This window comes from Lathyrus oleraceus, chromosome 4 (assembly GCF_024323335.1).
Source record: "Lathyrus oleraceus cultivar Zhongwan6 chromosome 4, CAAS_Psat_ZW6_1.0, whole genome shotgun sequence".
In the NCBI taxonomy this organism is placed as follows: domain Eukaryota; kingdom Viridiplantae; phylum Streptophyta; class Magnoliopsida; order Fabales; family Fabaceae; genus Lathyrus; species Lathyrus oleraceus.
The window spans coordinates 351,166,761-351,184,697 of record NC_066582.1 but is presented as its reverse complement, the minus strand read 5'-3'; positions in this window follow the sequence as shown (position 1 = coordinate 351,184,697).

The window sequence follows — 17,937 nt, the reverse complement described above, 5'->3', positions numbered from 1 at the left end:
ATATATGACCCGCTAAGTTGATTACTCCAAGGGGCAACTTAAGCAAAAATGGGCATCCCAGTGGACCACAAAAAGAAAAGGTTCAGGCAAAAATTAGGGATATAAAACAAAAGAATTGAAAACCCGCTAAGTGGATCCCCCCCCCCCCCCCGAAAGGGGAAACTTAGGCAAAAAAGGGTATCCCGCTAGGTCGAAAACCCGAAAGGACGGTCTAGGAAAAAGTTAGGGACTGACAAGCAAAGATTGCGCGTTGTTCAGAATCTGTGAATATGTCTTCCCAAACAGTGGAAACCCGAGCGGAGGGACCAATCCAACCACCATCGACTGGGGCAAAGTGCGAAGATTCAAAAAGTATAACGGCTATAGCATGATTGGACCTTAATGGAAATTCGAGATTTTCCTATTGCCAATTTGTTTTCATGCAATTACCTCATTTAGGAATTGCTTCCTTATTGTAAACGCCCACTTACGGGCCCGTTTTCAATCAATAAAATCTTCATTCGAAATCTCCTCATTTTTACTTTTTGCTTGTGTGCGAAATATAACTATTATTTCTATATAAACAATGCATTGAAAATTTCGGGGATAACAACAATAACGCTGAAATGAAAATTCGATTTTTACATTGATCACAAAGTGTCTAAAGGTAACCATAATGCCCAATTTGTTGCATACATCGCACGAAGATATAAGATCGCAAAGATCCTAAGACCTGTGAAACTACGGCCAAGGAGATTCGGAGAATTGTCATTCGCCTTGGTAGCCCCCCTGTGTATTTATATACCAGCCTTGGTATCAGGAGGTCCATGGCAGATTCTTTCTTCCAACGGCAGTGGGAAGGCACGAAGTCGAGAAGTCATGCAAGACACAGCCCACACCCCATAAATCAGAAGACTTGTAACCCAAACGGATGTACCTCTATTCAGGGCACGCCATGCCCAAATTTGGGGCATCCGTGGACCCGCATACCAATGCATAAGCTTGTCATGAATAATTCATATCATTTCATGCATATCATCTGATGTAATCATGAAACTCTCTAAACGAGAAAGAAGCAAGTCCAAAACTCTCTAGGCACTACTCAATAGCCAGTTTCCATCGGAACTTTCCTTGAATCCAACCCTGTGGATAAACCCTCTTTCAATACCCCCGTGGCGTTCGGTCCCAGTCGGGAGAACCATTTGTAAGCCCAGTTCTGTTGGCCAAACCACACCCCAGCCGTGTCAAACATACATAATATCATACCTTCCTGTGTGCCTTTGCAAATTGAATATGTTTGACTAAGACTTCCATTCGCTTTAGAGTGAGTCATATGGCTATAACCTGTTTCTTCTCTTTCCAATAAGGTTAACTTCGGAAAACCATTCTACATTTCTTCTTTTCCTGATAAGGTTAACTTCAGGACCCGTTCTTCTCTTTCCGATAAGGTTAACTTCGGAAACCTTCTTCTTTTCCTGATAAGGTTAACTTCAGGACCCGTTCTTCTCTTTCCAATAAGGTTAACTTCAGAAACCTTCTTCTGTTCCTGATAAGGTTAATTTTAAGACCCATTCTTCTCTTTCCGATAAGGTTAACTTGAGGAACCTTCTTCTCTTCTTGATAAGGTCAACTTCAGGATACCTTTCTTCTTTTTCCGATAAGGTTAAATTTGGAAACCTGTTTTCATTCCTTCTTTTCTTGATAATGTCAACTTCAGGGTTCATTTCTTCCCTTCCTGATAAGGTTAACTTTAGGATTCACTTCTTCTCTTCCTGATAAGGTCAATTTCAGGGTTCACTTCTCTCCTCTTCCCGATAATGTTAACTTCGGGATCCATTCCTTCTCTTCCTGATAAGGTTAACTTCAGGATTCATTTCTTTTCTTCCTGATAAGGTTAACTTCAGGATTCGTTTCTACCATTTCCGATAAGGTTAACTTCTGAAACATGTTTTCATTTCTTCTCTTCCTGATAAGGTCAACTTTAGGGTTCATTTCTTCTCTTCCTGATAAGGTTAACTTCAGGATACTTCCCTTCTCTCCCTGAAAAGGTTAACTTCAGAAACTTGTTTTCATTTCTTCTCTTCCTGATAAGGATAACTTCAGGGTTCATTTCTTTTCTTCCTGATAAGGTTAACTTTAGGGTATTTTTCTTCTCTTTCCGATAAGGTTAACTTCGGAAGCCTGTTTCCCTTTTACCCTTTTCTTCTCTTTCCGATAAAGTTAAATTCGGAACCCCCTTTTTCGTGTCTTCTCTTCCCGATAAGGTTAACTTCGCCCCCCCCCCCCCCTATGTTCTTCTCCAGTTCCAATAAGGTTAACTTTGGAATATTTCCCCAGCGATGTCGCCCTTCCTTCCCTTTCCGATAAGGTTAACTTCGGGAACTTTCCTCTCTTCCTGATAAGGTTAACTTCAGGAGTCATTCCTTCTCTTTCTGATAAGGTTAACTTCAGGATTATTTTCTTCCCTTTCCGATAAGGTTAAATTCGGAAACCCATTTTCATCCTTTCTCTTCCTGATATGGTTAACTTCAGGATCCATTCCTTCTCTTCCTGATAGGGTTAACTTCAGGACCCCTCTCTTCTCTTTCCGATAAGGTTAACTTCGGAGCCCCGCCCTTTACCCTTCTCTTCTCTTTCCGATAAGGTCAACTTCGGACCCTATCCCTCAGCAAGAACAAATTTTGTTTGGCCTCCCTCCCTTTCTTTCTTCCCAGTCATAAATAAACAAAAAATAAAGTCCAAGTTCCATTTGGCAAACCATTTTTCAAAAAAAATCTTTCACCCCTTTCTCCCCGACGGAAAATTTTCTCAATGACTGCCATAGGGTTTTGAAAAATGAAAATAAAAATAAAAGCTTATTAATAAAAAACAGAGAGCTTGTTGAAAAAAAGGGGATCAATCTCATTACATTAGCATACTGCATATGTCATACAACTCTAACTATCCATAGTTATCCATCTCGCCAAATAACTTCTCATCCCTAGCATGCTGCCTTGCACAAAAGCTATCTTGTTCACCCTATATCTTAGTGAATAATTTCTTTGTGACCTATCTTCACATTTCAATTTTTCTTGGTGGGCAAATTTTCCGATATTTTAGTATTTAATCCTCTCCTACCTTGAATGTCCGGAAGCTGTTACTCCCCGTACATTCAGGTTTGAGAAGATTAAATAGGGGCAGCTGTCATACCCCAAAATTCACCCTACCTTTCACAAAGTTCATCTAGGTCACTAACCCCATTCATATGCATGTCTTCATATCATTCATATCATTTGCATAACCATGGTCCAATACAAGAGGATAGGTATCTTGGAGTCCTAGCTTTGCGCTTGCATTTAGTGGGAGCTAGGTTTTTTCTGTAACTAAAGGTAGCTTAACAATCAAACCCTAAACGGAGGTAGCTCTTGATGCTTATGCCTTGTGCCCATCATTGGGGACTCAATTGTGATCCCTGGGATAGGAAAACCCTTAATTTGGGGTACCCATCTGTTCATGGTCCACTATGGAAGTTTAATGGGTTTTGTTTAGCTTTCACTTCATGGTCTTGCATGTTCATCTTTTGCTTGATGGCATTCACTGGTTCAAGTCCATTTCCATGGCATCATAATTTCCACATGATTAAATCCATTTATAGCACTTCAGGTGATTATTTCTTAATGCCTAGTCCAGGTTCATGCCTTGCTTATGCCCATTTCATATGGCCATTGCAAATGCCTAGTCTATGCTTTGCTATAGTCATTGTATTTCAAGTCCCTCTATTGCCATTGTCATGTCATTGGTGCTAGGTCCATGAATCTTTGTTTAAATCCCACCTCATGATACATCTAGGGTTTGCTAAAGCTTTGGTTCATGCAATTTAATTGTCCAATAGTCCAAGTTAAGGCCTAAGTTCATCTATCCATCATTTCCATTGGTTTGGTTTTGTCCCACTCAGAATTCACTCATATCTTTTGAGTCATGTTAGTGGTTGATTCAAAGACCTGTATGGGCCATCCTCTCATGTCTCATTCATTGGATCTTGTGCTTTGATTTTAAGTCCATTACAAGTCATGGTCATATTTGACTCAAGTCACACATGTTCAGGTTTATCAAGGCAAATTCAGGTTCATTTCAAGTGTCATTTTAATACATTCAATTCATTTCAATTTAATACAAGTGAAAATCAACAACTAACCTATTTCATCCATTAAATGTCAATCCCATTCATTACAAGCATGAAAATGTCCAAAGTATGGAAAATTCCAAGAAATGGCAACTTTGGTCAACAGTTGACTTTTTGGTCAACTTTGACCAAAGTCAACCCAATCCTAGAAAACCTTAAAATCCCAAATCTGTATCCTAAGCTTAACCGTGATCTTCCATATCCCATTTTTTATCTTAGATTGGCCAATTAGGCATGATGCTTCATAATCCATTTTGGTTGTCATGAAATCTTGTTTGTCCACTCCATGGAGCCATGACCTATAAATGATGAGGAACAAGGCCAAGTTAAATGGCTATTGAAGCAAATCAAGATAGGAAATGCAAAACAGTTTGAACCGTGCCAACATATGCAAACATCATGCCAATGCAAGAACTTGCAAAACTTGCAAGACAACCATAGACATGTATATGCAAATCGAATGCCAAGACTTCTAATTAGGACCTCACCCAGCCTACAAAGCCAAGATGTTATGCTATGACCCTCCTCCATTAGTTGCATCATACTTGTAGGGCAGCATCATATCACACATGCCACAAATCCTGGTTCATGAAAGAACTTCCAGTACTGCATCAGGGGTAAACACCTAAGCAAATTATGCAGGCAGCCCTGTTGCAGACCAAATACCGAAACATGAAACAAGCTGAAGACATGAAATATCATGTTGCGGAAACCAGGTCAGAACCTGTAGAACTATGCCCAAAACCATGCTTATCAGACCAAGTTCAAGCCATGAAACCAATGGACTAAAATCATAGTGGAAGTGAGTTTATACATGTAGTGTGCAATAAACCCAAATGAATCCTGCACCACAATGTTGCAACAGACCCCAAATGAATTCTGCATCACAATGTTGCAGTACACTAAGGTCAAAAGCAGACCTCTAACCCACACGCAGCAAACAAAGTAGACGGTAGCAACTTATGAAGCATCATGCTGCAAGCTTGTGTTCTGAACCATGGTCAATTCCACAGGAAGCATTGCATACCCATCAACTCGTTTTAGGGTCAATCCATCACAACCAAATCCAAGGACATGTAATTTGGCAGCATCCTATAAACTAAGACAAATAAAGCTATCATCCACATCAGAAATGAAATGAAACTCTACCTACATCAGGTAGCAACACAAGCCCTATAATTGCTTATTCATGAACATGCCAATAACCCCAAGCATATGGACCATATGAGGAACCTGTAACAGGTCATACATGACCTTGGCAACAATTCTGCAGCAGACTTCTCATCACTAGGCACTATAGAGCTGCATACACTCATACCTTTCATTCAGTGAAGCCATGATTAATCAATAAGTGGCCTACCTAGCAAAATTCACCTGCAACATATGCAATCCTGCCATCCAATGCATACCTGCCACATCAACTCATAAACCACGACCAAAATTCCTACAAAACCACATGCCTTGTAAGGATCAGCAAAACAAACTCCAAACATGCCTGCAGAACTGGAAATGGTACAGAGAAAAATCAATAGCATAAACACCATCAAATAGTAGTGCAACTGATCAAGACAACCAGCCAAGTAAACCAAAACCTTGCATCCATATCCTACCAAAGCAACCTACATGAAAACCAATGGGCACATCAAGCAATGGTACTCATAATATAAGCATTCCAAACATGACCCTCAGCTAGCATTCACAAACAAAAACTGGACCAAAACAACATACCAGTTCGAATCATAACAGGGATCCCCCTAAACATACCAAGTTATACCAAAACCTAGCATTCATAACGGGCAATTATTCAAAAGCGAACCTTGCAAACAACCATACGCTAACAGGTTCAGACCATCAAATGCACATGGTGGAAACTCAGAATAACCATACTCTAGCTCGAGGCCTGGCTGCAATTTATCAGCGTCCTTGTTCAAGTACTTTGGACTTAGGAGAAGACCACGAAGGGCTTTGCATAACCGCTCACCACGGAGGTTACTTTGCGTTGTACCTCGCATTAGAGTCGTGGCTTGAAGGGACTTGTGGTCTACTGCAAGTTTGACATATTGTCGCATCACCATAGTAAAGCAAGGCAGCATCTTAATTATCTTGACAAGCCAAAACTCAAATTGAACCTAAACTGCAATATAACCGAGTTCCACAACTAACACAACTTGCCAACTGCACTGAGCTTGGGGATTGCCAAAAATCATAACCAAATTGCATTGGATTCCACAGTCCCAAAAACAGAATGATAACTAACTCATTTGCTAGCTTTCATAACAGAAAAATCCTAACTGAAACTCCACAATCCCAATGCTAAACCACCTATAAGTTCACCTCCAAGTATTCATTCAGGGGAATCATCTTTTTCATTCTGAAATCTCACATTCATCGCTCTCCATTGTTGATTGGAATCACTCTTCAATTCCCATAATCCTTAATCACACTTCATTGATTAAAGATTTCTTCATCATCTCCGATCAATTATCTCCTCTACACATTCAATCTCCAACCATTTAACATCATCACGAAGCTACTAAAATCACTCTCCTGAAGATCCTCCCTCATCTTTCTCCATTCCATGATCGTTCTGCGCAACAACCTCCATCACTCTTGATTCAACCTCTCAATCTCCCAACGATTCACTCTCAGATTCAAAGCCACAACAACCATAAACCAGAGAAAAAGAAGAAGAAAAAGAAAGTGGAGGAAGCAAGAGATTTAAAGGAAAGCGGAGGAAGTATGAGACCTACCTGAGACTTCATCGTCATCGTCACCGTTGAGCTACTCCACTAAGCATTCCAAATCTCATCTTTATTTCTTCGTTTCTAGTTACCTGTAGGCTGAGTAATGGATCAACACCTAGATCCCTGAGGTTTGAGACTGAATCACGACATATTCGTCATTTAATTTGATTATGAACATCTAGGTTTCTTGATATTCTTCAATCCGGTTAGAGACCTAGGCTTAAAATCGTGAGGAATTAATGAGGGATTTGGAATCAAGAAGTGAAGGCGAAGCTAGTGGTGTACTTGATTTCGATTTCTGGTGACCCCCGCCGTCGGAAGCGATTTCTGGCACGGCGGTCCACAGCGAGGGAGACGGAAGCATAAATTGGAGTTATGAGCAATTCTGGCGCGTACTCCTTACTTTCAATTCTATGTCGTCATCCAATCAGGAGATTCCACGTGTTATACATGCTGACTCATTTTTCATGTGTGTGAGTTTTTTTCCGCTTCTCATGGCCAAGTGTTAATGGGCCCAACTGATTGGGCCCTAACATGGATTTAGTGGCCATTACCCTTGTTTTCGTTTTACACCCCCCTGCCAGGGTGAATTCCCATGGGCCTCTAGCCTGTAGGTCCATGCGCCTGAAACTATTTCCTGCACCATACTCCAGAGTTTGCACCTCCTGGCCCATATTAATTTATTTTGGTATTTTCTTTTGATCTTCTTGGTATTTCCATGCAATTTAATTCTTTTATTTTTGATTTTATTTGTCGATTACCATGAGTAGAAAACAAATTAAAATAGTCTTCATGTAGAAACTATACTAGAATTAGAATTTACCATGTTTATGACTAATTGGCTTGTTCCTCAAATTAAAAAATCCCTAAAAAAATACTCGATTAGCCATATTAATTCTTGATTAGAGTTTCCCTATAATTCTTGACTTTTAATTCATGCTTAGGATTAATTAGGATTAAATCATTTTAATTCCCTTTTAATTCCATATGCCATGTTCATGTATTGTGTGACTTTTAATTTCTTTTTAATTGTTCAATTTCTTTGATTGTGGTTGTTAGATCCAAACTGAAAATGATATTTCAATTTGATATGATGTGTTAGCATATCCATTGTTCCCATCATGATCATTATGTCATTTCATCATACCATCTCACTCCTTTGAATTAGCATTTTAATCTCATTTTTATTAATGCATACTAACCATATTTGTTTTTTTTTTGTGGTGACATGTGAATGAGAGGTCCAAACCACCCAACGTATTCCTTTTATTTTCCATTCATTAGCCTTTGTATTGTGTGAAATACCATGCCACTTTTATGGTCTAGGCATGGCATATGATTTGTAACTTGTAGTTTCCTGTCATTCCTCATGTTGTATTATGTGGATCCATCCCCCCATTGTGGGTTAAATGTTCCCCCCACCCCTTAGTCATGTAATAGCTTAGCTTTATTGTTTCCTAGCTAGTTTACTATGCATGTTAATAACCAAGATAAAATACAAAACGATAAACAAAAACATTTCAAAAGAACAAAAGGTATTTGATTCAATGTCAAGTTGTTTTCCGAATAAAATTCACACCATTGCAACGCAAATGCTTGATCCAACGTCAAGCATTCTCCATCCACCCCATGACCCATTATTCTCACCTCCTCCACTCCTCTCTCAAACCCATTCTATCTTCTCTTCTCCATTGTCCTCTCAACCTTATTCTATATTTCCCCTATATTCTTCACTCATTATTTTTCATAATAAATTCAAATGCTTGATCCAACATCAAGTTCCTTTTTCAAAACCATTTTCATAACAATTGGAATACAAATGGGGTGTATGTGTTAATACAAAACATTCAAGTAATTGAGTTGTCGGCCGTACCTAGCCTAAGGACCCGACACTTGACTTTCCCCTTAAAACATATAATCATTCAAACAAGTTAGATCTATGTGCTATGAGGAAGAAAAAGAATAGTTAGGACTCCATTGTCCTCTCAATTCCCAAGTACTCTAATTGTTGACTGTACTTAGTCAAGGGTTAGAGACTTGTCTCCCTCTAAGTTCCAACGATTAGACTTGCCAAACTCTTTCACAATTCAAATCTCTTTTTGGATGAAAAAGAGGGGTTAGGACAATATTTTCCTCTCAACTCCCGAGTTATTGGACCGTTGATTGTATCTATCCAAGGGTCTAATGCTTGTCTCCATGCATAAAATCGACCCCAACAAATCAAATCATATTTTGCCTTAGTGCACTCTATTTGAAACCTTTCAATAAGGACGTATTACTTCCGTTCTACCGTGAACGAAGCTTAAGCCTCCGTGTGCGAGCAAGTAATGTTTAACTGCTAGAGTGCGAACCAAGCGTATCCACTTTACCGCAAACAAGCAAATACTTTCCGCTCCAATGACAGAGTATACAAGCAAGTGAACAGTAACGCGCAAACATCAATAATGTTCAGTAAAAACAACCAAACAAATACACCATTTTTGAGTCAAACTACGAAGCTCTGACTTCCCTATTGCACGTATGGGGATACGTAGGCACGAGGGGCCAAATCCTTGGCGAGCACATTAACTTAAAACTTATTTTTTCTCCCATCTCATCTTTCATCTCATTCCCAATAGCAAGCAATTTACAGATAACAAACATTCATACACATTTGATACGAGCAAGTGGTTCCCATGGAGTACCATGGATGTTAGGGGTGCTAATACCTTCCCCTTGCATAACTGACTTCCGAATCCGCTCTTGGTTGCAAGACCATTTCTCTCATTTGGGGTTTTATCGCTATTTTCCCTTTCCTGTGGAATAAATAAAATCCGGTGGCGACTCTGTATTTTTCGTGGCGCTTCAGCAGGTATGATGCACTCGATGTGCAACGGCTAGTTGGCTTATAAAGAGTGATTTTCCAAATCACTTTTTCCTCACAATTCTTTTCTACTCCTCTGCTTTCTACTATATACTCCGAGCTATCTATGTGCAGTTTTCTTCATCTTTTTCTCTGTGTGTATTATTTTTGCTGTTGCTGTAGGTATTATGGCTTCCAAAAGAGGACGTGTGTCAAGAGAATCATCATCAAGTGATGCCCCAACTCTTAGCGCTCCAACCTTCATAAACCTCAAATTATCATCCGAGGCTCATGCGGAAAAATTTATCAAGCTTGTGGATTACCATATTATGAAGGAAAGAGCATTTGATTTAAATGATTTGTGAGGTTTTGAGGAAATAGGAGAGCATTTTAAACAAAGGCAATGAGTAAGTTTTAATAATTTGATTCATGAAACTAATAAGAGTATTGGTTTAGAATTTTACACCAATGTGGAGTTTGATGCTTCGGATTCCTATAACTCCTATGTGCAAGGTAAGCATATTGACTACTCTCCTTCTACTATAAACGCTCTTTTTAATTTGCAACCTCCCCCGGTTTGTGCTCTCGTGAACTATAGGCAAGAAAACAAGGTCATAAACGAGGAAATGCCCCAGGTAATACTAGATATTTTTTGTAGACCATATGCGGCGTGGGTGATCGATCGCAGGTTAGCATTACGTCTCAAAACTACCGAATTCCGAAAAATTCCTAGGGCATGGGTCTCTTATTTTGTTCAAACTTTAGAGGCCACATCTAATCAATCACAATTCATTATGAAGCGGTGTTTAGTTTTATTAGCTATGTTGAGGGGGAAACCTATTAATTTGGGGTGTTTAATTGCTAAAAATATCAAATATATAGCTAACACTATATAAAAGGATTGTGGGCATTTTTGTGTGATTAATGACTTGTGCAGGACAAAAGGTGTGCCAATTTACCCTGATAATGTGATGCTCAGTCTGAAAGCACCGCTCAATGCTTTGGCAATAAGGAAGTTGCAAAACATGCATCAAGGAGAAGTTGCTCAAATGATCAATAAGAAAAATAACAAGGTAATGATGAAGAATTCAACCAACCACAGGAACAAAATCAACCACAACCAATGCAAGGTCAATAAGCATCATCATTTTAAAGAAGGATGAAAGCTCACGCAATAGGAGTTACAAGGTGGATAATAGAAGTTTCACCTACTTTGTATGTCGAACCTCCCAGACTTGCACCAGTATTCAGAGGCTTCTATGAACAACAAGAAGACCACATGTCGACTCAGAGTTTGAGAGCTCGGTTTGCATCAGATGAAGACATGGAGAATTACTTCACAAGCCAAGATCAAGATCAAGCAATAAGGAGAGACCACATGCACGTAAAATGGACACGATATATCAACGAATTCAAAAGCACAATGCACGATATGCATGATCTTTTATGCAATAATAACATGTGAAAAGACTTGTAGTTGGTTTTAATTTTTAGAAGACTTTATTTTTAGTTTTTTTCAAGAGAAGAGCAATAGCTAGCATAAATGCTTTTCCTCTCCCATTGTATTATCCAAATCATGTGTCTTTAATAAAATTTTGTAGTTTTTTATGTTTCTTTCAGATTGCAGGTTTAACACTTTAGCATTGAACAAATGGTCCAAAAGAAACTTGATCATCACAATAGTAAATATCAACTTGAAAGCGAAGGATGAGAAAAGAATCAACATACTTGTAGTCAACCTACAAATACCTCATATAGTAAGGTTTGAGCCAAATATTTCCATTGTTCACTTTTCTTTCTTTATGAGTGTACCCATGTATTATTATTTTATTTGGTTTAATTTATTTTTGATTTAGTTATCGGTTTGAACAACACATACCGAGGCAATATTTTGTTTATAACTTTGAGCCTTTGTAAACAACCCTTTAGTAATAGGTTTATCCATTTCTAAACACTTTGAGCCTAAGCCTTTCGTTCGGCGACATAACCTAAAATTCTTAGCCATATTACTTGAAAGATCTTTTCTTTCCACCCTCTCTTAGGAGTTAGGTAGAAGTATAGTCTTAAAGAATATGAAGAATATTAAGTTTGGGGTTGCTCTTGGAAGTGAGCAAATTTTTAAGTTTGGGGTTGGGGTACTAGAGAATATGATCCAAAATTTCAAAAAAGTTATTATGAAAAAGAAATGGAAAAAGACACTTCTTCAAAAAAAGAGATGAATGAGAAAAGAAAAGAATGGTAGTATAAGAAGGATTAAAACTCTCTAGTACTAGCAAAAAAGGAACAAAGAGGTATGATGACAGAAGGAGAGCTAGAAACCTAAATCCAAAGATTTAACCTTAATTTCCTAAAAATATTCTACCCTAACATAAGCCAAGTTACAAATTGAAAAGTCCTTTAATGTGTGTGTTGTGATTTCTATTATGAACTCTATTAGAACATGATCAAGCTAAGTTTAATTGATTTTGCTTGTTGATGGAGAGATCACCATATCCATTGAGTGAGTTATAGTGAGCTGAGAGACAGGTTGAGTACTCGTCAATGTTGAAGACATTTTTTCGAATTCGTCAGATAGAAGTTGGAAGTTAGAACCATGGTCAGGTAAAAGAAATATTTAATTTGGTGATGTTCGATTGTTATTGTGCGGCTTGTTGTCTGTTGAAATGTGAAGTTGCAAGCGAGTTACTTGAGGAAAAACAATGATTCAAGTTTTGGGTTATGATGACGGTTCTTCATTGCATATATTTAGTCGAACAATTGGAGCAAAACAAGTGAAAGTCAGGAAAATATGAGGAAGAATGACCAAAGAATGAGAGGAAATAGTTAAGTGTGCAAATTGTGGACTTAGTGAAAATTTGAGTGAAATGAGCAAAAAAGAGTGAAGCTTCGGATATAATCCATTCCACCATCACACAACATTTGCGCATGTGATAGGGCATTAAAAGTTTCATCGTGTGTGATGCAGGGTTTCGTGTGTGTGATGCAGGGTATCGTGTGCACGATGGTCACTTTTCTGAGCCTTTTTCTGACACGTTATGGTCCGTTCTAACGCCTTTAAAAGAGGTTTTTCAACACTTTCATAAAGATTACGATTTTGGGAGATTGAAGCACGAATTAGATAGCACAAGTGGCGATATTTTGAGCATTTGAAGCCATTGGAGGACATCTCTTCAATGGACTTCTTATGTTATCATTGTTTATCAATTGTGGTATTTTTAATTGTACTATGAGTAGCTAAATTCTTCTAAGTTAGGTTGTGTTAGGATGAACCTGTTTCTCAATTATTGGATTCTATGTTGATTTGACCACTATATGAACCTATTGATCTATAATTTTATTCAATTGCTTCTTGTTCGTAATGTTTTTTATATGAGATACTCTTTTAATATGATTTTGGGCACATAGGGAATACTGACCATTAGTTTATGTGTTGTACCTATGGAAATTGTTGTACTTATGTTGGTTGAATAGGGATAGGAGACCCCAAGTAGTAGCATAAAGAATTAACGTTCTTTACATCACCTAACCATGCTTACATTGGTGGACTAGGAATACAAAGCTCCTAGTAGTGGTTAGTGAGTTATTTCATGAGGGATCATCTATAACAGTTTTGTTAACTCGCCGTGAGGTTATAGTGATTAATCATTCATACAGGGAATCAAACATCAACAAGAGAGGAATAGAGGATTCTACAACATAACTTGTCCGCTTTCATGACATTGTTTACGCATATATTTACTTTTCGCACTGAAACTTGAAATTCCCCTTTTTTACTAGTTTTTCCAAATTACACACATTTTGTCTTGCTTAGAGGCAACCCCTGTGGATTCGATCTTTTTATTACTTCGACAGTATCGATACACTTGCCGAGAAGTCATCAATTAGTAATTCGGATAGTTAACTATTAGGTTTAGTGAGTTGGTTAGTTGTGAATTAGTGAATTATTTTGTAGAAAATGTTAGTTAGGACTAGTATTAAGAAATAATTAGGGTTATTAGGCCAATTAGTTACCATTATTGATGTTTGTGAAAACTTTATAGTTGGTTGTCAGGTTAGATTTTTGTTAGTGAATTTTGGAATTGGATAATTTATTAGTGGACTGTTATGCTAATGTTAACAGGTTGAGTAATTTTTGTTAACTGTTAGTGAATGTTAATAGGTTATCGGTTGTAAAAAATGTTTGCTTAGGTTAGTATTTAGTTTGAATTATTGATTGGTTTGAACTGAGTTAGAATTAGTTACGCTAATTGAATTAATGTGTTTTAGTCAATACCAGTTAGTAGAAGTTGTTAATTATGTTAGTATGTTAGTGAATCAGTTAGGATATGTTGGATTGTTTAACTGGTTATGTATGTGAGGGTTGTTAGATGTATGATGGTAGTCTTGTGACAAGTTGGTTTGAAGATGTGAACTCAGTATACTAACTTTGGTTTATAGCTTGTGACTTTCATGAAATTTGGATGGTTAGCTTGGTTATGGTAGTATGTTGATGTAATGTGTATGCATTTATGAATTTTGTGCATTATGCATGATGCTTTCTTCTCATTATTGTAGGACTAATGGTAGAGTGAACAAGACTTGGTTTGGAATGGCATCAACAAGACTGACATGGCATTTCAACATAGCATGGAATCATGGATCATGAAGAGTTTTTGGAAACCTTGAAGACTTGGAGGCACAAAATGAAAGACCTTGAGGATGAGGAAAAAAGTACGGTTAGAATCAGCTTGACTTTGGTCAACTATTTGACCAAAAGTCAACCCTAGGTTAAAAAATGTTTTTTTTGTGTGATTTGTAATTTTTTTTTGTAATGAAATTTTGGGGTGTGAAATGGAATCTTAACCTTGAATTGTGATGTGTAACTTGTTTTCTAAGATATGAACATTCCCTTCAATTTTCAAAATTTGAAATATGTAATCCTTGAATTGAATTTAAAATGCAATGAATGTGAATGTCTTGAATCCAAAAGAGAAAATGGCTAATGAATTGACCATGCAAGACCTCATAAGAAAATGGTTAACAAACTTGAGAAATGACTTCCAATTCATCTATCCATGATGTAATCCTATATAACCAAAATGTCTATTAGGGTTTCCCAAAGATTTTATCCAAGAATAATGATCAATCAAAAGTTTGTTATGCCCATAATCAAAAAGTCAAGATGAAACATAATGAAACCCATAAGCTTGATTCACAAGTGCACCATAGAAACCCTAGCTCATGAATTAACCTCCTTGTCACAATTCAATGTTGTGTATCATAAATAACAAAAAACCTTTTGAATCAATGATGTCAATTGAGAAATGTAAGTTCAAATGAATGTCTCATGATAGATGACTAGATTAGGAATGTGTAGATGAAATGAGAAAATGACAAGGAAAATTTTGGGGTATGACAACAGGGATCGTGAACGGAGATGGGGAAAACATTAGGAGCAGGGAAACATCCTCCGCACATTCCCTGCCCCTTGGCATCCCTAATAGGAGGCAAATCTCGCCCTCAAAAGATTTAACATTGTTGCATTCTTAGAGATATATTCAAACTCATGATTTCTAATTAAGTTGAAAGGGACCCTTATCATCTCAATTGAATATTCTTGGATATATATATATATATATATATATATATATATATATATATATATATATATATATATATATATATATATATATATATATATATATATATATATATATATATATGTGTGTGTGTGTGTGTGAAAATAAGATATACATAGTCAGTGTAACATAATTTTGTTAAAGAATCATTGGCATATAGTCTAATTTTAAAATTATTTTGATAACATGACATAATGTTAGTTTTTAATTCAATGACAAAATCAATTAAACTCTTTTATTACTGTGGAGAGGGAAAAATTGCAAAACCATTTAGTTGCAAGAACAAAATAATTTTTAAATTATTATAATATTTAAAATATTATTAAGGCCGATTATATTGATGAATATTTCTTTCATTGATAATTATTGTGATGCCTTATTATTGAGAATTTTTTTACCAAAATGACCCACATTTAAAAAAAATCCAAAATAACCCATATTTTAGATGATTTTCCAAAATAACCCACTTTGAAGAACTGATGCCAGATGAATTGGCCTATGCTCTCTAAGTTAAAGAGGTGACGCCAATTAAGTTGGCTTCTGCACTTAGTGTTGTCAATCCCATTGGCGCCTATGTGTTAATTTTAAATGTAGTCACCAATTGGATTGACACCAGTGTGTATTATGTAATTTTTTTGGTTAATAATTGATATGTTATATAAAAGTCAAAATCAAAAATAGTAATATTAATATTAGGTTGCGTTTACATGATAATACCAAAAATACTAATGTCGTTGACCAGGATGACCCAACTGACCTCCGGTACCACATCCTCTAGCTACCCGAACGCATGGCCATAACCCATGTTGATGATTCACCCTAGGTGTTTTAGGATTTGAGGACCCAGAAACATCACCATCGCCTGTAGGATATTCACTAAGATATCCAGACAAATCTGCATAGTCCTATGTATGCAATGAAGCGCTACCGCCATAGTTGAGTTTGTGACCCATGTTAGAGTAGTTGGACTGTGTTTGAGTTATTGGAGGATGACCGAGACGATTGAAGGGAGACATTGGTGTGAATTATGCATCGAGGAAATGTTGAAATGGTTGTTGTGGTGTTTGGTAGCCATGTGATTATTGCATCTTTTTGGTTTTATCATGTTTGGGCTCCTTTGTCATCTCAGAACACATGTCGCTCCACAATAACCATGATAACTATTGATTTCAGACAGACATGCTGCTATTGAGAGTGCTTATAATAACCATGATAACTTATGGCATAATCCTCCTTATATCCATGTCTATTGCATTAGACATATCACGCAAAACTTCATGCGTGCAATCAAAGACAAGAACATTCACAAAAAATAGTGAATGCAGGGTATGCTCTAACTCAACCGTCATTTCAACATTACCGTGACGAAATTAGATTGTTAAATGCAAATGCATGAATGTGGGTGGATAATATACCATTAGAGCAGTGAACAAGGGCATTTGACGGAGGATGTCGATAAGGCACACATGACAACAAACCTTGTGGAATGCATGAACGGCGTCTTCAAAGAAATTAGAAATCTATCAATAACCGCATTGGTGATAATAACCTATTTTTGGTTCGACCTTCGCCACCAGAGGCGAAAGGTTGAGTGCAGTGTTAATGTCAGGTCAATTATTCAATGAATGCTATATAAAAGTGATGAAAGAGGAAACTATCAAAGTTAGCACACACGCGGTTAAAATCTTTGACCGTCATAGGCAAAATTTCAATGTATAGGAAATAATGGACAACAATGAGGGGAGGCAAAATTTATCCTATGTTGTCAGACTAAACAGAACTCGGTGCGACTGTGGCAAGTTTCAGGCCTTCTGTATACCTTGCTCATTGTGGCATACGCACATACTTGCCAGGACGCTTACAACCATCTATATGATGTTTACAAGGTCATTACCGTCATGAATGTCTACAACGAAAGCTTTTCAGTGCTAACAATGGAGGAATATTGACCTCAATATCAAAGGAACATAGTTTGGAACAACGATGAGATGCGGAGAAAGAAATGGATACGATTGATAAAATGATAAGATTATGTAGTATATGTCGTCAACCCACACACAATAAGAAAAAATGTCCCAATTTCGGAGCAACCTCAACATCATAATTTAGTACCTCCTTTCAATTTTTATAACCTTTGATTTTGATATTAATAACTTTTTGTTATAACAATGTTAACAACAAACATCACAACAACACTTTTCAACAAGAATTCAGATATCACAAAACGAACATTGGTGTCAGGTCTGAATAAACAACACAAACAACAAATATCAAAATAAATAAAAATACTTAATCACAACATTTAAAAATAACATTTCTACCTGATTACAACAATCAAACTGATATCATTTGGTCCAAACATGATGCATCACATCCTTATCATTTTAACTTGCAACCACCCACGTACAACATCGTGTCTCTCAATACTTCTAATTTTTTCGCCTTCAAGTATGTCTCAGTCTAACCAACGAACCAACTCCCTCTATAGTTGCTCGAAACTACAGATATTCCAAAAAAGCATCTCCATCGAAGGCTTGCCTCTCGAATAAATCACTTTCTCATAGCAGCAAGAAGACGAACCATATTTGCAAT